A 20,890-nucleotide genomic window follows, 5' to 3' on the forward strand; every position below is an offset into this window, starting at 1 on the left:
GAGAAATCATGATTTCCCGGCAATAGAGTTTTGTATAATAGTAATAGGCTGCCCCTGCCTTGCAAGGCAGGGGCACAAAGACACATGACTGGATGAATTGTGCTGCACCCATACTTCCTAAAGGGAGAACCACCATTACATAAGAACGTATCATGGGTTCATGTCACCAACTCAACTCTTGGACAAATTCGACATGTTTACATAGTGTACACACATAGACTCTAGATCAAGACCGCTCCAAATTGTTTGGAATGTGTATGCGGCGAAAACTGCTTCACTCTTGAAGATCTGCAGAAAGAGAACAAATTTAATTCAATGTTAGGTACCAATTATCATTTCCCCTATCGAGAGGAGCATTCTAAAAGAACACTATATATTACACGAACACTATTTATTACACGTAAGACAGTAGGCCTACTCTTTAGGAAGTGATATGCATTTCCTTTGGACGGCAGTCTAATGCTAATGAGCCCACAAATAATTCAGTCTGTAGCACAGTGGAACAAGGTGAACTAGAAGCCACGTGGGAAATGGACCTTCACTTCCAGCGAAATAATTCTGAGCAAGCGACGGTATTGATAGGTGGTTTTCTTTTTACCCCCAGTGGAGTTTGGAGCAAGCAGATCAAACATGACAACAAGAATGTGGTCGCGACTGTAATGTCAACAGTGCCACAATACACTTATACATTTGTCGCGCCCACGTGTTCGGCGTGCTTAGCGTAAGCTGCTGCCTACTTAAGATGCGGCTTGTGTGCCAGAGTTTCTTTGGAGAAATTGCGGTGATTTATGACACTGCCGATAGGGACGTCATGATGATGGCACTACGCTGGAAATTTTATGTCATTCTCAGTATTTCATCATACCGCCTAAATGCCATCGTTCCCGAAGTAAGGGATGGATGAATAAAACTTTATTTGATCTATTCAATTGTGGTTGTCAAGCGAGAACGTCGTTGGGGGCCTATTTGATCACGCCGGTTTTGCAACGGGAGCCATTAGCACTCACCTAGAAATTCTGAATCGCATAGCGTGGGCGCCGTAACAGTAGTACAGTGTTTGTAAAATGACAATGAATTATCCGCTTGCTTTCCAGAATTGCGACCAAAAGGAAGAAAACTGTCCACTGCTCTTCGAGAAAGAGTGCAGGAGCATATGCTCTGTTCCCCACGCGGCCTATTCAAAACGTATACTCTAAAAATAATATACCCTAAGTGGAAACAAAACCTTCTGTGTTGCCTCTGTGACGACTTTTCTTCATTCATGCTTCACGGAAGGACAACGGTTTTCAAGGCAACATTTTTCTATATGTGCCCTCGCAAGCCACGGGTGCTCATTTGTTGTGCCGTAATGCTACTGGCTACGACGTGGCTGCTGCAGTTACCGGCCGCGGCGGCCGCATTACAATGGGGGCAGAACGCAAGAACGCTACATATATGCCCCGCCTTGCGTGCATGGTAATATGCTCCGCAGCTGGTCGCAGTGATACTGGAACCCACCATTATGGCGTATTTCATATTGCCCCTGTGGCTTTGGAACACCAAACTCTATCGAGCGTATGCCGTAAAACATAGTTAAACTCACCGCATATAACGAAAGCATGTAATAGCATTATCACTTATAACTTTGCAACCATACTACCCACGCGCCTTACTTTTATATTGTTGTGTCGAAGAAAGAAGCCAATAATCGATCACGCATGTGTTGCGTGCACAGATGGCCCCGTTGTTGCGCTACGCATGACGCAACCATAACTAAATTTAGGCTCTCGCCCGGCATTCAGATAGTCAACGCTGGCCAGTGCGTTCCTCGACCCGAGCGCAAGTGTATGGTCGCGTTGTAAAGAGCTCACTATGCCATAGTAAGGTTAACTTTAAACCATGCAGTACTCGTCGGGAGTTATAAGGCCCACATGTGTGCAATTTCCCGCAGAAATTTTACGCTTTATGGGCTATGACCCCCTGCGTTCGAGACGTACAGTTCAGAAATGACGTGAAGGGACTCGGGCAGGAAGACAGCGGAACACCCAACCCCTATGACCGTGGCTGAACGTGTCCGTCTCTGTAGGAATAACAATTAAAAATTAAATTATGGGGTCTAACGTGCCAAAACCACAATCTGATTATGAGGCACGCCGTAGTGGGGGACTCCGGAAATTTGGACCACCTGGGGTTCTTTAACGTGCACTTAAATCTAAGTACAAGGGTGTTTTCGCATTTCGTCCCCATCCTGTAGGAATAACAGGCGCAGGAGACTGAGACTAAGAGCCCCAACCATCTACGAGTGCGGCGGGCTCCAGCAGTACAAGGACCGTCTCGGGCGCCACTTGTAGGAGGGTAATTTCTTTCCTCTAGTGTAAAACACCCCCTGGAAAACAAGCGGACCCACAACGAATAGGGAGTGAGCACGATTCCAAAAGACACCGTAAGACTCAAACTAGCTGTTACTTAAGTTAGGCATGTAAGCTTTGTAACGCGTGAATAAATGTATTTTCTGTGTTTAATTATGTCATTGCTGTACCCTATAGTGTCCGTACACCGTCTGCAACTCGCGCAAGATGTTTCACGAACAGGCCTGATACAGCCTGTCTGATTTTTTGAATTGTGTTCATACACCCACTTTCTAACAATCGAAACATCAGTACATTAATAGTGCTCAGACTTCACTGCACTATTTTAGGTTTTACCTTTAGAGCAAGTACCACTTGCTATGACAGTCAGGAGCTAACTTCCGTTCCTTTCAGTGTACTGTTAATACGTTCTAAAGAAGTCGCAGTTACGCCCGAAAGGAGAAGCATTGATTGCGATAGCAAATTAGGGGACAGCTATACAAAGAAAGGATAGTAGTTTCATCGGCTGTATAAACTTGTAAACATAGGCATACTAAGTTGACAAGCATAGTGTCACGCGCGCACAAGCCAACATGAACGCATCTCACTAGATGACCGCGGAAACTCCCTGTCAAAATGCTGGAGGGAATCAGCGTAAAAACAGCAGCGACCGAATTGAGCTTTGTGCCGGCGCTCGCATCCACGCGATCTTAGCCGCAAAAACGCAGGGAGGGCAGACTCTGCTCCCGCCGCAGATGGCTTTCAAGATACAGCCGCGGGGGTGGGTGCTCGCGGCGCAGAACGCCGCCAGTGATGACAGATGCATAATTCGTTAAAAAAATGATAGATGAGGCCTAAACCGCACTTCCCCTACAAAGAGGTGGTAACGACAAGGTCGACACAATTCTGGTGAGTAGCCTCTCATGCTTTCGATGTAACTGCAGGCTCGACAGATAGGGACTGAACGACGTGCGAACGCGATTCATTTAAAAGGCTGAGTCAAAAATGCTAATTTCAATGAAGGACGCACTTTTCTTCTGTATAGCTATACTATACATAGTCAATAATGCCTCAACTACTACAGCCGACTCAAAATCTAACTTTCTCCATATTTGTTTCTATTTGTTTTTCGTGGCAGTGCCCATGAGCTGCTGAGCGCGATGTCGCGGGATCGAATCCCGGCCACGGTGGCGGCATTTTGATGGAGGCGAAATGCGAAAACACCCGTATACCTAGTTTTAGGTGCACGTTAAAAAAAACCTTTTTGTCCAAATTCTTCCAGAGTGGCTCACTACGGCGTGCCTCATAATCGGATTGTGGTGCTGGCACGTAAAACCCCATGATTTTAATAGTACCATCGCATGACACTGATATCAAGAGGTCGGATGCCGGCTGACTATCTTTCAGCTTCTGATAATGCTAAGAGCTCGTCAACCTTGCTATATTTATGTTTAAAGGGGTTGAGACACCAAATTTTAAGGCTATAAAAGCCTGCTGTAGGCTTCATCTGTATGCAAGGACACTCAACATGAAATATTGGACACAACAGACGTTTAAAATATATTTTAATTCGCTTCTAAAGAGTACCTAAATGCTCGTTCTCGCGATGGAGACCCATCGCTAACACCGCGTTAAGGTTTTGGAAGCATAACGAAAATTTTAGTGATGTCATACCACATTAGAGTGACGTGCAATGAGCGGTGACTCACAGCACCGGGCAAGCCTAGAGAGCCTCGAGCCTAGAGTGCAGTGAGCCGCATCGCACGCAGACGTAGAGTTGGAATCGGAGCTGCCGCACCTAGCCATGACAACTGTCGGTGTGGTTTAGTTTGCCTGCGCTGGCACAGAACGTGTGTGCGAGAGCAGACGATGGAGCTGTGCTTCCGTCACAGCTTTATGGACCCACGTGGCCAAGCTTCCTATACAGTGACGTCAGTGTGCAACTTGACGCCCAGAAACCGCAACTAAAAATCGTTCACATAAATAATGCGGTATTAAATTATTTACCGAGAAAATATGATCCTTCGAGCGTGTATCATGCTTCCCGGAGCAATAAGACAAGTTTGAAACAGAGAACGCGCAAGCCATAAACTTGATGTCTCAACCCCTTTAAGCTTACATAAGCAGCACTACTCACAAGCGCTTGACACCTTTAAAATAATATCAGTCCATATAGCCAAGGAAACATTACCGATGTGTGAAGGAAGAAGACAAAAAAATAAAATGTCGCAGCAACCTAGTGATGAGAAAGCAAATGACCCATGTCTGTTACACAATGCGCCCTATACACATTAACAGATGTCCTTGTCATCAGCTTAATGTACACATATTAAGAGCACCACATTGAGGCTTTGTACTGTGGCAGTCCTGAAAACTTGTAAGTCTGGAACATGGCACCTCTACACTTCGTCTAGTGGCGAGCGGCGTTGCTCCGAAACGGCGACGCTGTCGCTGTCGTTTAGTCGAGTAGAAACCATTTTATTTTCTATTTATGAAATATGTTAGAAGCCATGACGAGAGTTGAAGAGAAAGGCTGCTCAATTGCAAGCGATTCACATTGCATTGTGTGCCGGAAACAAGAGACTACGGAACGTACATTATGCTCCTGTTGAGAATTGTGTCACTGTCTGTCTTGCAGGGAGTTGTAAAAAGAGACTCACTGCTATCGCATCAGGTGCATATAGAAAGCGACAAGGGTGTTCTAGTAACCTAATCATGCTCCATGGCATCCCTATGAAGATAACAGATGGCGGTGGGACATCCTGCCATTGATACCTTAGCAGTAAAGGTATACCTCCGTTGTTGGCAATATACAAGCTGCTTGAGCTGCGCAATGCACAAAGGAGGATCCCTGAATTGCTAATTTATCTAGCGATTTCTGCAGCTTCTCTATATAATGCAACTTGACGACGCCTACAACAAGAGTTTCTTTTTTTTTTTGGGGGGGGGGGGTGGTGGGGGGTTCAGTACTTGGTATTATCTGAGTACACACTACCCCGTTGTTGTCCACCTCATGTAACAGTGTGACCCTTCCGCCCTAGCACACATTCACACATACACACAGAACCATTTCGATAGAGGAAATGGCCGCAACATGGCTTTCAAGTAAAATCTGTAAGTTAAATCTTTCAGTGTACCACTACATTTACCTTGTACAGATCTCAGCGACAATCAGGAATTGCTGGTCGTGTAATAATTGCCCATTCTGTTTACCTGTGTCCAAATGTCGCATCAATCATGCGCCCCTTGAAGCTTGTGTTCGCTTAGGCGAGAAAAAATGTTATTGTGTATATGAATGAATGAATGAATGAATGCTGTATTGGTCCCAGTAAATTAGGAAATGAACTTCAGACATTTAGGGCCCAGAAAACAAGTATGCATATTACCACCCATCAAAATGTTCCTCCCCTTTTGTGACGCACTTCATGATGCCGGACTCAACGCCACAGTTCCTTACCCTTACTCCCCCATCATTCTTTTAGGGGATCTCAATTATCAGGTATTTAATGGAGCAAACAGAGCGGCGCAACCACGTCACTAGCCACACCACGGAGCGCGCGTTCTTCATTAGCTTGTGCAACGATTTCAATGTAACGCAGCTGGTTGAACAACCCACGCGTACTACTTCCAGTTATTCCCACCGGTTGGCTTTCATTCTAAGCACTGAGCCAGAAAGCATCTCTGATCTAATGTTTTTATCTGGGGTCAGTGATCACATTAATTCTTTCACGTGCAACCCAGTCTGTGTGGAAACCCCATTCTATGAAAGTTATTCGAAATTACTAGAAGACTAACCTTGACTCGATTAACGCTGAACTGAATCAAATTCACCATCAGTCACCATCAAATCGTTTTTGAAACACACTCTGTCGCACACAGCACAACTGGATCCGATATGTCTATCCAGAAATTTTCTGAAATTTCACATACGCACCCTTCTGCTCGTCCAATTTACTGGCGTGGTACCTGCGTCGCTTCGCCGCATTCTCTGCTCCGCAGCACCCGTATTCCTGTCGAGCCCACCGCTTATGGACCGGCTCTCGGGAAGATCTTCGCTGCTACTCGCGACCCGTTTCCTAGATTTCCTCTTGTTACGCCAGGTGTGAGCACATGCCTTAATGCTTTGCTTAGCCTCCTCATAAAGGGCGCGGGAGTTTTCAGGCACGAACATCGAAAAATCTATAGGAAGGTAGACATATACAGTTCCGCTGTAATAAATAAACAGACGATGAATAAACTTTCCTTGAGCAGACGGTTCTTGTCGTCTTAGGGAGGAAGTCCTCCCTTAGTCTCTGAAGCCATGTCGCCAAGCCACTGTCTTCGACCGGTACTAGAAATTTTTAGTGCGACTGCCCTTACATGGACACTCCAGTCGCATTTCCGTCATTGGTGTCGGCGTCGCCAAGATTGTCGGTATAAAGTTCAAGGGCGACAACATCGTGGATGCGCGTTGTATACTGTGAGTGCTAGTGAAAGCGTGCGAGGGTTAATCGAGTATGGTGATTCTAAGTCGCGTACGCAAGGGAGGAAAGCGGGGAGAAAGCGCGCCGTCTTCCATCCCGCGCAAGTCACCAGAGAAGGGGGGGTGGAGACGCTCTACTCCGGCGGCCGCTTCGTATGGCGTAGCTGAGCGCGGCCGCAAGGTCCCTATCTTGCAAGTGATTGGCGATTAAGACTGGAGTCTAAGTGCGCCGAGGGCTGATAGCTTCGTGTGCGCTGAGGTCTGGCCGCTTAGTTCGCGTTGAAGCGAGAGGCAGCAGGAAGGTCAATTCGTTCGCTGCTGTTGCTGCGCTCCCTCTCGCCAGCGTTTTTTGATAGCGAGTGCCCGCGATCGAGTGAGATGTGTTCATGTTAGCGTGTGCGCGCGTGACACCATGCTTGTTAAATTAGTCAGCGAATGACCCGCCGTGGTTGCTCAGTGGCTATGGTGTTGGGCTGCTGAGCACGGGGTCGCGGGATCGAATCCCGGCCACGGCGGCCGCATTTCGATGGGGGCAAAATGCGAAAACACCCGTGTACTTAGATTTAGGTGCACGTTAAAGAACATCCGGTGGTACAAATTTCCGGGGTCCCCCACTACGCCGTGCCTCATAATCAGAACTGGTTTTGGCACGTAAAACCCCATAATTAATTTTTTTTGTCAGCGAATGTTTACAAGTATATAAGGCTGATAAAACTGCTATACTGACTTGGTATAGCTGTCTTATAATTTGCTATCGCAATCAATGTTTCGCCTTCTGGGCGAAACTGTGTGACTGTGTGTGTGTTTAATCTCTCTCTTTCTGTGTCGGCATTTTACAGCGGAGCTGTTAAAGGCTCGCTAGGTTGGTCTCATTGTCATGCCCAGCATCGCCGAGCTGGGAGAGAGTGAAGTTTGCGTTCGTGCGCGGGACGCGCTCTTGCCACTGCTCCCGCGTTCATCGTCGTCGACAGCAAACTCTTCCCCACACTGCTGAACTTTGCCGACGACGTGGGCTTGGTCGACCGCCTGTAGGCCCCCCTGTGGGCACCCGGCGGCTCTTTTGGGGCCGCCCGGGGTGCTGCGTTGGTATTGGGGTCCGGCGGGTGGCTCTCGGCGACTCCGTCCTTTCTCTGTTTCTTGTATGTGTGTGTGTGTGTGTGTGTGTGTGTGTGTGTGTGTGTGTGTGTGCGTGTGCGTGTGCGTGTGCGCGTGCGTGCGTGCGTGCGTGCGTGTGTGTGTGTGTGTGTGTGTGTGTGTGTGTGTGTGTGTGTTTTCTGATACGCCGTGCGCTGCCGGCGGCGTGTTCTCTCTCCGATAGCGTGCGACTACGACGTAAACCACACGCGCCTGCGACGCCTTAGATGATGCTACTGCTGCTTCCGCTCCTGCGCCTGCGACCTCTTTCCCTTCTCTTATCTTTCAGTCCCCATCCCCCTGTGCAGCGCGGTTGAGGTGTCCTCTATTGAGAGACAGTTATCGCGCTGCACTTAAACCCATTCTTTCACCCTTTCCAACTATAATCTCTCTCTCGTTTGCTTCCACAGCTGCCTGCGTTGCCGCTAATCATTTCAGCGTAGAACTTCACTCTCTCCTGTCGTCGTAATGCGGAGGCTGCAATTACAGCTCTTCATGTACTTACGACGTGCCCTAAGCGTTTGAGCAACGCCGCCGCGAATGCGCTTGGGAAAGGGCTCGTCAACGTACCGATTCTAGCATGAGGGCTTCCTAAGATTCTAGCATGAGGGCTTCCGAAGCCCAGGCGAAACGTCAGCGAAGAGCCGCGGACCGCGAGATCAGGGAGCGCGATGTTGAGGCCAAACATCAGTGAAGAGCCGCTGACCCCGAATTGTGGGAGCGCGATGTTCAGGACAAACGTCAGCATCGCCTTGCCCTCTAGGAACCTAACAACGGTGGTACACGCCTCGGCAACGCTAACGCCAACTTCCTCTATGCGACGGCCAGGTTTTAACGCGAGTTTCTCAACCGGAACGTTCACGATTTACATGTTCGTTTGGGTGAGACCCAACGACGACCCGCCCATTATCACCGTAGGGGGCAGTTTTCACTACAGCATACCCACTTTAGTCACAGCTTCGCTGGCTTTCATCTTCACAGTAGTGGGAGGGCTCTGAATTTTTTTTTATGTCTCCCCTTACCGCTTGCAGGGTGGCAAACTGGATACCTTTCGGTTAACCTCCTTGCCTTTCCCAACAGTACTTTGGGTACTGTTGTAAAAGACTGCTCAAAACAATGTCACGCACGCGCGCACATACTGAAACGATATTTTGACGTTCATGGCCTCACCTGGGAGTAAAAGTTATTACTAATTTCGTTATTTTTACGAACAATAACTTGTTTTAAATAGTCTGCAGCATTTTTGCAGATGACGTGGTGAGAAGTAAGGTGTAATGTGACCGCATAACTTTTGTTTTTATTTCTGTCATTTCTCTTTGACCTTCGTATGTTTCACTGAACATACGAGAACTGCAGGCTTGGGAGACGACAATTGGGCGAGGATTCTACGACAACAATTTTATCGCATGCTTCGTGCCAGGCGAGTGTCGGGAGCAGCCCCTGAGACAGCGATTAGCGGTCGCACTGTGCGGCTATTGCTGAATGCGAAACTCTTTCAACGTGCTGTGATCTCAAAGAGTGTTCGTCGTTTGATCTCTAGTGCCTCGGCCATTGGATAAAAAAAAATTTGCTTTCGAGAAAAGGGTGAGGCACAGAAAATTCGAAGACCTCTCAAGTGTATGTTTACAGCCTGTGCGCGCTTGCAACCCACGGTTCCCACAGCGCGTCCGTTGCTCCAAGGTAGCGTCGTCGCTTGTCGGCGCCTGCCTTACCGCTGTGTCTACTTTTCGGGAACTCTACATGCGCGCAGTCACCGTGTTTGTACGTGACTTTCGCATTCTACTGCTCCCTAAAACGTGCGCATTTTGGATCGCATTTATGGCTATGTAATCTGTTGTATGTTAAAACGACGATGGCATTTGTACGCCGGCGAACAAGTGTTAAAACATTATGAACTTTTAGGCGATGATGGATCTTGTTCAACGTCGCAGTATCTACGTAGCGTAAACGGCTACGAAAGTGGGCTTGTCCCGGACATAGTACAGTCTAACACGGCACCTGAAAGCGAAGGAAGTGACACGGGGCGCGCGCGCCGAGCATTTCTAAGAGCTGACTGGCTTTGGAACGACAGACGTATGCGTGCGCTCGTGGCCTAAAGGTTAGAGCACCGGGCTGCTGTGATCGACGGCCATTGTTCGATGCCACCGTCGGTCACACATCATGTTGTTTTTATGAAAGCGAGCTGAAACAACAACCTACCTACCAAAAAGTTACAAGACTCAGGCAAAGATTGCTTCGCAATAAAATTTTCAAATATCGCCTTCATATGTGAGTCCTAATTATTGATTGCTGGACTCAACCGCTGTACAACAAGAAAACAACCACGACGATCAATACAAATTACCCAATGAATTATTAATTGAGTAGTTCTCAATGGTAATATTATTGTGGAACTGTTGAGTGAACTCAATTACTTTCGAAAGTTTGTTTAAAGTCCGTCGATTCAACAATTACCCAACAATATATCAATAGTAAATAAAGAGTAATTTTGTACAGGTTTGGGAACTCGAAATCAATTTTTGCCCACCTGGGATTACATACCGTGCACCTAAAGCGAAGTACACGACCATTCTTGCATTTCGCCCCCGTTGAAATGCGGCTGCCGTGGTTAGGAGCATACCCGCCAACTCTAGCCATGCCAGAGCCACAAAGCTACTGCGACGGGTACAGAAGTGTTTATTTTAGTGGATGGCCGTTTCCAGTGTCATCTAGACGCTGCGGTGATTTAATGCGGATTTGCGTCTGCACACCCTCCGCCAGTTGTTTGCTTCACAAATAAGAACAGTGTTTATTTCGCACAAAATAACTGAAACGTACCATACCATACCTTGAATTCAAATTTATTCGCTTTGACCCCAACGTCTACGGTGACTAGTCGTAGCGATTCCGTGCTTGCGTGCATCATTTCCATCTCCAGCCCCCCCTCCCCCCTTCTGTATGCGAGCTGCCCCGAGTGAAGGGTGCCAAGGCCGTTATTTATTCGTTTCATGACCCCGTTGGTTATACAAATTCAACCAGTTCTTTACCCACGGTGGTTGCTTGGTGGCTACGGTGTTGGGCTGCGTAGCACGAGGTCGCCGGATATAATCCCGGCCACGAAATGCCACTTGACACCCGTGTACTTAGATGCGATGCACGTTGAAGAACCCTAGGTGGTCCAAGTTATTTCGGAGTCATCTGCTACTGCGTGCCTCAATAATCAGGTCGTGGTTTTGCACGTAAAACCCCACACTTAATTTTTTTTGCCAATTCTCAGCCTTTTCTCCCTACTTCGTCTCTACCAGTCTATCAAACTCCCGTCTGGATGCCCCCCCCCCCTCCCTATAGACAGATGCTATTTGCCGTACGTTAATTGTGTCTTGCTTCTGCTGGGCCCCTCTGTTCATCAGGCGATTCATGCAGGTCACACTTGTTCATGCTTTACCTTATTTATTTGTTTCCTGAAATTTTTATTTGCGTTCATGCTAGTGAGGGCTCATGTATATACTGTCAAGAAACAAACCATGGTATTGCAGTGAGCACTTATGCTCAGCGTCGCGTAAAACACTATACAAAGATATATTACCGAGGCTCTTTCCGCCTCCCTTTTACGATGACTATACATATACCGGCTAGGCCACGATGTAATAAAGCGAGTTCGTAAATTTTTATATATACCCTTGCTGTGGAATTCTGTTTTATGAAGTTCATAGGGCCACCTTACCGATAAACAAATGGATTCCGAAAAAGGGCATTTTCGTGCCTTTTCTTAACTGCCGTCTTTGTGATGAGGTAGAATGGGAAATTTTTATTAGATGGAATGACGGGATCCTGTTTTGGGGACGTTCTGAAACAGACTCTAAGGAAAGAATTTGGCATCGATCCTCATACTGTGTGACACCTGCTGTCAACCTTTAATGACAGTGTACCTTTCGACTTGTTTTTTTTGCTCATGGGAACGCAGTTTGTGGAAAGCGTAAATAACGACCCACAACACCGAACCAATCGTTTATTCAAGGCTATACATTTCATTCAAAGGGCTGTACACCTGAAGCATATTTGTGATAAAAGTGAAATTCGAGAGGACTGGTACCCTATCGTTGTGATATGGTGTTCCTTACCGCACTACTAAAGCGGGATGTGCACCTTAGATAAATCATTTCTACTGGAAGTATCAACAATGGATACGATGACGCCGCTTCTCCGTTAGTGAATGCCATTGTGCGCTATTCTGTACTGTACAAAATTCGTGATTGTTTTATTGCGTTACTTTCACAAGCTTGTTTATTAGGTGATGTTACTGTTACATGCTACTGTAATTATTACAATAAAAGATAAAGAGAAAACATTCTGGCAGAACCCATGTAACGATCACTGACGGTGGTAATGTGTTTACCATTGAGGCAATGTAACGACTGAACGTATTCCCACACCGAAACGCGTCATCTATGAGGCGTGGATTGCAGCGGGACTCCTCTCCCGTGCTTCCCTGTGGACACACTGCGCCATCTAGCGGCGCCACCGAAAACTGCGCACACGGCCTCTGAGATGCGCGGTTGAGAACGCTCATAGAGTTTCTCACTATATTACCTAGAGGGAAAACTGGCGCTGCTGTGCTGGCGTATCCATGGGAATACTGGTATATTGAGACTTCGGATTGGCATCGTTCTCGGAGAGCCAAGAAAGCCTTGAAGACGCGCCTGGCTAGCACCCTTCCGTGTGTCACAGTGATTCATTTCCTGCGAAAACAGCACGTAAAAAACTGCTTTAGCTTTATTATTACACAAAAACATGTTTTGTTTAATTTTGAGGACTTACTATTGGATGCACAATTATATGAAACGTAAAAAGTATCAGCTGGCCGCTAAATTTGGAGGGCAGACGACAAGATTATCGCTCGCTTTGGAACAACTTGTCGTCTGTTCTTGCTTTTCTTCGCTTGATTCTGCTTTGTAGGTGAGTAAACTTTATTGAGAGATGTAATATGGGTGAATGAAAGCCTTTTATGTAGATTTTACTTTAAGAACGCATTATTTGTGTAGCCATATCGACGTTTTAGACGAAGGCTCGTTCAACATCAGACAACACAAGCCTCGCAGACACATATCCCGTCATTCCCATGAGGGCACGGCGCCCTTTAAGAAACTCGCATAGACGGCGGCGCTAGTTTACCCTCTAGGTGTTATAGTGAGGAACTCTATGAGAACGCTGAGAATTGTTCCCTCACTGCACGCATACCGAGTGGCACATGCTCGGTTGCGCAAGTCGGCGTGAAAGATAATCAACGAAGACCGACGCACACATGGTACATTCGTACCCCAGCTCGCTAATGCATCGGACTGCTGTGCTTGAGGAACCCATGTGGCGTGGGTTCGATTCTACCCAGCACGATATAAATTTTAAAGGTTCTTTTTTTATCGAAGACGTCGAGGGAAAGAGTTACATTCCCATAGGGTCGCAAGTAAAACAAAGGCATGAAGTATCCTAAGAATGGTGATCGCAATAAAAAAAATAAGTCGCAGTTTCACCCGGAAGGCGAAGCATCGATTGCGATAGTAAACTTGTGGACAGCTATAGGAAGTAAGGAGCGTAGTTTATCGGTCCTATAAAGTTTTAAATATAGGCGCACCAACTAAATTAACAAGCGTGGTGCCAAGCGCGCACAAGTAAACATGAACGCATCTCACTCGGCGACCGCTGAAACGCGCTGTCAAAACGCTGTAGTGACTAAAGCCCAAACCGCATGAGAGCGATTTTGTGCAAGACAGCGACGAGGGACGGCTTCCAGCGACGAAAAGGGCCGTCGCGCGAACAGATCGCTCGGTCTTTTCGCTCGATCGCTCGGTTCTAGAAATATACAATTCGTCGCTCGTCGCCCGGAAGTGTTATGAGCGACTAGCCAATAGCGCGAAGCCGGAACACGATGTACATCAGTGACGTACGAAACCGGATCAGGATCAGTGACGTACTACCGGTTTGCGCACGTGCGCGATGTCAGTAAAGAAAACCATGTGTTGGGGGCGCCAGTAGCCACAACAGCAAACATCCACGTGTTGGGTTGAGCAGACAGCGTCGGGCTCATACGGGATCTCTGGGTCGTAGTGCGGCGTACACGTTGACCATGTCGAACGGCGTCGAGAAGAACGCATTTAATGAGCGCCTGATAGGCGCAGTGGAAAAGAGCGCGCCCTGTGGGACTTGCAGGAACGAACGTACAAGTCCCGCAACGTATGCGAGGCAGCGTGGCGGCGCGTAGCAGCAGAACTTGGAGCGACTGGTAAGTTGTTCTTTGTCGCTGGTGACATTGTCTGCTGGGCCTCGATTTCTAGCGTTGCCTTTCGCTGCATTTTATGCCGCTGATCCGGCCCTTTGATAAAAAGCGGACGAAGCGCCGCTTGATCACTACATTTTACCAAGCGCGAGAAAAAAAAAGAGTTTTAGATTAGGGGGCCCCAACTCTTGTGTCCCCCTAATCTAAAACTCTCCAATAATGTCGGAAAAGGCACCGCTGCAATATTGCGGCCCTGTTTAACATTGTCTCCTATAACGAAAGCGCGTTCCATCGCGCATTGGATTGCGTGTGACAACCGAAGGCATGCATGTACAGAGATAACGCTGCATTCATCATGGGATGCGCGCAAAGTTTATTGGGTGCTATATACGCGTGTTTTTATACGCAGTTTCTGACCTGAAATGCCGGTGGAAGAATTTGCAGGACACATTCCGGCGTGTGCTGAAAACCCGCAGTGAAACGGCAAAGAGCGGCGCGCCCGCAGACGGCAGCCTCGACGAGGAGTAACAGTGTTTTTTTTTGTGCGTCTTCACTTTCTAAAGGACACTATGACAGGAAGACCATAAGTTCGTAATAAAAAGTTGTACACATAGTGATAACTTTCTGTGTCATCATGCCAACACAAATTATGTGCATGCATAAACACGCTAAATATGAACAAGAAGATTCATTAAAGTGAATTCGCCGAATATTTAATAAATCACACATGCCAACTTATCTTTTTCAGATGAGAGCAATGCTTGGTAGACCTAATTGAGCCCTACAATGTTATTTTCCCGTACAAAAATGACTGTTGATTTTCTAATGACGTATTGTTGGGGTATTGCTGAATCAACGGACTTTCAACAAAGTCTCTAAAGTCTTAGAGTTCGCTCAACAGTTGCACAATGATATTACCATTGAGAGCTTCTCAATAAATAATTTATTGAGTAATTTGTGTTGATTTTCGTGGTTGTTTTTTTGTTGTGTAGCAGTTGAGTTTAGAATATACTAATTAGGACTCGCATATGAAGGCGACATTTCTAAACTTTATTAAGAAGCAATCTTTGCCTCATTCTTGTCACTTTGCGGTAGGTAGGTAGGTTCTAGTTTGGGCTCGCTTTCGTAAAAAGAAAACAGTGTGTGACCGACTTTGGCACCGAACGTTGACCTTCAAGCGCAGCAGCCCGGTGCTCTAACCTTTAGGCCACGAGCGCACGCGTACGTCTCTCGTTCCGAAACCAGTCAGCGCTTTGAATGCTCGGCGCGCGCGCCCCATGTAACTTCCTCGTCTTCTTGCGACAGCTCGCGCTTTGAGGCGCCATGTTAGACTGCACTATGTCCGGGACCAGACCGCTTTCGTAGCCGTTTACGCTACGTAGAAACTGCGACGTTGAACCATCTTCATGATCGCCCACGAGTGACTTGCTGGCCGGCGTACAAATGCCATCGTCGTTTTAACATACAACATATGGCATAGCCATAGGTGCGATCCAAAATGCGCACGTTTTAGGGAGCAAAAGAATGTGAAATTCACTTGCAAACACGGTGACTGCGTGCATGGGGAGTTCCCCAAAAGTAGACACGGCGGCAGCGCGGATGGTGGCGATAAGGCAGGCGCCGACAAGCGACGACGCTACCTTTGAGCATCGGACGCGCTGTGCGAGCCGTAGGATGCAAGCGCGCACAGGCTGTAAACATACACTTCAGAGGTCTTAGAATTTCCTGCGCCACATCCTGTGTCTCGAAAGCATAATACATTTTTTTATCCAACGGCCGTGGTACTAGATATCAAACAACGAACGCGCTTTGAGAGCACAGCGCGTTGAAAGAGTTTCGGATTCAGCAACAGCCGCAAGATTACGCAGCTAATCGCTGTCTCAGCGGCTGCTCCCGACACTCGCCTTGCAGAGGCATGCAATAAAATTCTTGCCATGGAAGCCTCCCAAGCCTGCAGCTCTCCTATGTTCAGTGAAACAAACGAAGGCCAAAGAGAAATGAAACAAATCAAATAACAATTACGCGCCCACGTTATACCTTACTTTTTACCGCGTCATCTGCAAAGATGCTGCAAACTACTTAAACAAGTTGTTGTTCATAAAAACAAAGCTATTAGTAATAACTTTTACTCATAGGTGACGCAATAAACGCCAAACCAGTGTTTGAGCATGAGTGTTTGAGTGTGTGCGTGCGTGCGTGACTTTATTGTGAGCAGTCTTTTGCAACGGTATCCAGTGTGCCGTTAGTTTCGTAGTCGCAATTTTGTTAATCGTATTCTTTATTTTTTACGCTAAAAAGTAAGTTTTCCTTCAAAATTTATTATGTTTTGATGAACAAAAATTATCAATCATTATTTATGGATTTTAGTGGTTATTTTTAGTAGGAACGATTTTATTAACTTAATACGATACTGAGGCTGTGACCGCTTTTCGACTCTGTCACTCGTCTGAACTTGTGCGGTGGTTCGTGCCGCGCGCGCTTTGTTGGAAGCATTTTTCTTTTGTTTTTGGACATCATCGACGCAAGTTTTAGTGAAATTGCTCTATGATGATAAGTGGGATGTTTATCCGTTGAAGACGTTTGCTGACGCAGCTACTGGTCTTCGGGTGATGTTCGAGCCTGGCAGTTTGGATGAGTTGCGCGGCAGAATTCATGATGGAAGGAAGGCGAACACAGCCGCAGTCTGACTTCTGCACACAGGTAAGTGATTTCGTTTTCTTGAGCACATAGCCGCGTTTCTTTCTTTTTTTTTTTCACTTGGACGATCGTCAGATGTTAAGCACACCGTTCACTTTCTGCAGGCAAACCGCATGCCCTGGAGCGAAAGCGCGCGAAGCTAGCGCTTGCTGCCGCCGCTGCTTCGATTGAAATGTTCGTAATATTATCTACTAATTTGCTATCGCAATCGATGCTTCGCCTTTGGAGCGACACTGCGATATTAAAAAAATATTCTTAATCTGTAGTGGCTCATCGTATACCTTAAGGCTAGTGTGGACATTTTCTCGCGTAGTCGTTAACTGCGCCTCTATTTGCGTTGTGGCTAATGTCGCGGTGTGCTGCAAAATATATTTCGCCTTTTCGGTATGTGCGGAGAACAGCCTACCGATAAGTCCTGCATGGGCGCGATGATTACACGGATACACATCGTAAATGAACAGTGGCGTGGTGGCGACGTCGGCAAAGCCGCCGACGGGCTTGCCTTATCACACATCGCCACCCCAACCGCAGTAAGCATATTTATCAAACGTGACGTGTTGCCGTTTAAGGCGTACTGCACGCTTTTAATAGGCGATAACTCAAGCGCGCCGCCGTTCTCTGATACCTCTTTGAGCTGGGCCGACTCGAATGTGCGTTGCTTGCAGAAACGAAAGGAACACAGACGGCTCATCGGCGCCTGAAGCTAAGCGCCGCACTCGAGCACCGTTAGCGCGGCGAGGAATGGCACGTTCATGAAGATAGCTCACTGCACAGACGCAAGCGTGCAATGCGCACAGGACGCGTACGCAACGCGCGGCACACAAATCGCGCGGAATGTTCTTAGCCACGCAGCAGCGGATACTAAGCTTCAAAGAAGCGGTGCCGCTTCTCACTAGCACGCTCGCGCGCGCATTGCTCTCGGCGAATTTTTAGGTCTGCCCTGCTGCTCCCGAAGATTCGGACTGCTGCTTGGTATCGGCTAGCTGTGTACTATAGCATGGTCTTTCGTGTTGTGAGAGAGCCTGGAATATATTTCACCGGTGTGAAACAAACATCGGTGTGCGTATCTTTGGTAACATTTAATGTAACAATCCATTTCATCATTTTCGCGACGGCCCTCTTGAAAGAGACGCAAATTTTTAATTGCCAGTGTAGTGCGTACTAATATTTACTGCGTGGTTATGTATATTGAGTGACAGATTTTTAATTTGCATTATCTAATTCTGTCTACATTCCCTTCTCTACAGGTTACACATGCACCAAATGCCCAGGTGCTAACGTGTCGTTCGTCAAGAACAGCTTGGCGTCGTTTCTCGCAAGAGACATCCATTGATCTGCGGCTGATTCACCAGGAAGCTCGCATCTCTGTTGCCACTCTGCGTCAAGTGGGATTTTTAACTATTTTTTATTCTGCCCTGTGGTGTACGCTGTGACGCTGTGAAGACTTACTTTCATGGACGCTGTGAAGGCTTACTTTCGATGTGTTCTGCCTTTTAGTTGTAAAGAATTGGCTACCTTGTGAGTGAAGGTAGTTCCTTTTTCTTGTGAGAATGTTTATCAGCCAAACCAAGTGGTACATGCGTACTTGAAACAGCAGCATAGACGAGGATAATGAAATAAGTAGGAACACATACAAGCGCCGACTCAACTAGAAGTTTATTCTTGAAGACAGGTTGTAAACACATTGGAACTTGCCAAAGATAAGAAACCATGTATGCGTGGCCTTTGTGATTAAACAAAATTGTGTTTTCTGCTGTAAGGGGTAGAACGAACAATTGTTTCATCACAAAGACCAGAACACTAGAGAAATTATGGAAGCCTTATTTATTGATTGCAAAGAAGACAAATGCATAAGCCATCTGTTGCTCTTAATGGGAAAGAGTTGGGATTTTTAAAAGAGCTCTCCTTGTTTGGTGGTATCACTTATAGGACATCTTTCACTGTTTTTTTTACCTCCATATTTATACTACAAAACACGTCTTTCGTTCCTTTTTTTTGCACCGGGCTGTCTGCCACGCATGCATGGCTATTTCTTTGTCAAGTTGGCCAGTGGGCTTAATATCTTTCTCGTCACGAACAAACTTCTAGTTGAGTCAGCATTATTGTGTGTTCCTACCTTATTTCACCGTTCTCATCTTTGTTTGAGCTGTTTGTAAAGTATGTACACACACCAAATTACCAAAGTATCCGTAAAATTGAGATACATGAAGTTATTTGCACTATTCATTTCTGCAAGAATGGTATAGCTTCTGATCTCGTTTGTTCTTAACGTTGTAGTACAGTTTTTGTAATATATAGCTTGGAAAGACGTTTTCTGTCAGATTAAATATGCATGTATGTCACTTTCGATATTTTTTTTCAACATGGGTAGTGCAGCTCCTTCTGTCTTTCAGTTACTGCTTTGTCGCAACTTTTATATATTTTATGCAGCGAAATGCTGGTGGAATTATATATATATTAATGTGCGCAAGTGTGGTAAATGGTGTTTTGTATGTGCATTTATTTACGTTTTTCACTAGCTCTCCGATATGGCTGTACAGTTATTGGAACCTTTTTTCATGGGACATAAAAATGAGTCATTCTGGGCTCTTTGATGATGCAGGTGCAGGTGACCATTTATTTCACGGTTGGGAATTGCGTTAGCTGTGTGTCACTCCAGTTGTATGTGTATTTTATGTCACTTCATTATATCATTGAAAGTATTAGCCTTGCATTAGCTTTTTATTGACCGAGGTACCAGTCAGTTGCTGTGTAGGGTGAAAAAGGCCCAAAGAAATGATTTCATTAGCTTTGTTCAAGTCGAGAAAAAAATTCACTGATGAGCTCACTAAATTAGAAAATGCCACCAGGAAACTCTTCCGCACCCAAAAGTAACACATGAAATTAATTACTGTTTACACTCGAGAGGGAAACAGCGCGAAAAAACTCGACAAGAAGGGAGACACACACCAGCGCTTCTTGTCCCTTCTTGTCTTGTGTTTTTTTGCGCTGTTTCCCTCTCGAGTATGCACTGACTAGCCCAAGCCTCTACTGTCTTGAAATACTGTGCAGTTCTTGACTTATGCCAGGGAGGTAAGCTGCTTTTACAGCACAAATGTTTTAGAAGTTTACCTCTGAAAAACACGATTCAGGTGTTTTGTATATATATACATGAAGTCATTTGTTTCCAGTTTACTTGTTATTTTGCCTACTCACAGGCAGCCGTAAACCCTTCTGTGAGTGTTTACTGGGTGTGTGAAGCATTTTATTGTAAGGTATCCAGTGGTCTTCATTTTTGTATTTATGCATGCAAGCCAAGAGTTCATGTGTTCAAAGTTAGTTACAAGGGTATGCTTAAGGTCTGCCTTTGAGTCACTTGACTGTTGTTTTTACAAAATATTTTTTTCTGCTGTAATTGTGAAATATAATTCTTTCTGCTGTAATAAACTTCAAGTTGAGTGAGCATTCGTGTGTATTCTTATCTTAATTCAGCGTTCGCATCTCTGTTTGAGCTGCTGTTTGTCAAGTCTGTACATACACCAAATTGCCAAAGTGCTCGTAAAATTGTGACACATAAGGCTATTTGCATTGTTTATTCCTGCCAGAAGGCTATAGGTTTCCATCTTCCGTTTGTTTTTAACAGTGCTGTACATCTTTGTAGGTCAAGTTCAACGAGTCCCTTAGGTAGCCAATAAGAGTGATAACTTTGTAAAATTTAGCAATTTCATCCATCATCATCGTAGTTTTAAACCCACTAAGTTCTACTTTTCAGTTCTCATGACCCTGCTTTGTGCTGTGCTGTACAGACACAGGAAGCTTTTTTTATGCTGTAAGTGCAGGTGGTGTTGTATATCTTCCATAAAAAATTGTTGCGAGTTTAACTAGGCATGTGTACGCTTTTGCTACATTTTTTCAGCATGTGTGCTATAGTTCTGCTCCCTTACACTTAATAGCACTGTAGGCACTAGCGTATGTCTTCAGGTTTCATACAGTTGTGCCTTATATACTGTAATAATGTGTCATGTGCACGCTATATTACAT

At 46.0% G+C, this 20,890-nt stretch overlaps 1 long non-coding RNA gene across 1 annotated transcript; it reads left to right on the plus strand.

Moving 5' to 3' along the window:
* The first annotated feature begins 16,770 nt into the window (after positions 1–16,770).
* On the plus strand, positions 16,771–18,811 carry LOC125942580 (uncharacterized). Its single transcript, XR_007465236.1, has 3 exons — positions 16,771–16,873; positions 16,975–17,044; positions 18,118–18,811. It is a non-coding gene; the product is annotated as an uncharacterized LOC125942580 (long non-coding RNA).
* Positions 18,812–20,890: the final 2,079 nt, after the last annotated feature.

The sequence above is a fragment of the Dermacentor silvarum genome, chromosome 1 (genome assembly GCF_013339745.2).
Source record: "Dermacentor silvarum isolate Dsil-2018 chromosome 1, BIME_Dsil_1.4, whole genome shotgun sequence".
NCBI classification, from domain to species: domain Eukaryota; kingdom Metazoa; phylum Arthropoda; class Arachnida; order Ixodida; family Ixodidae; genus Dermacentor; species Dermacentor silvarum.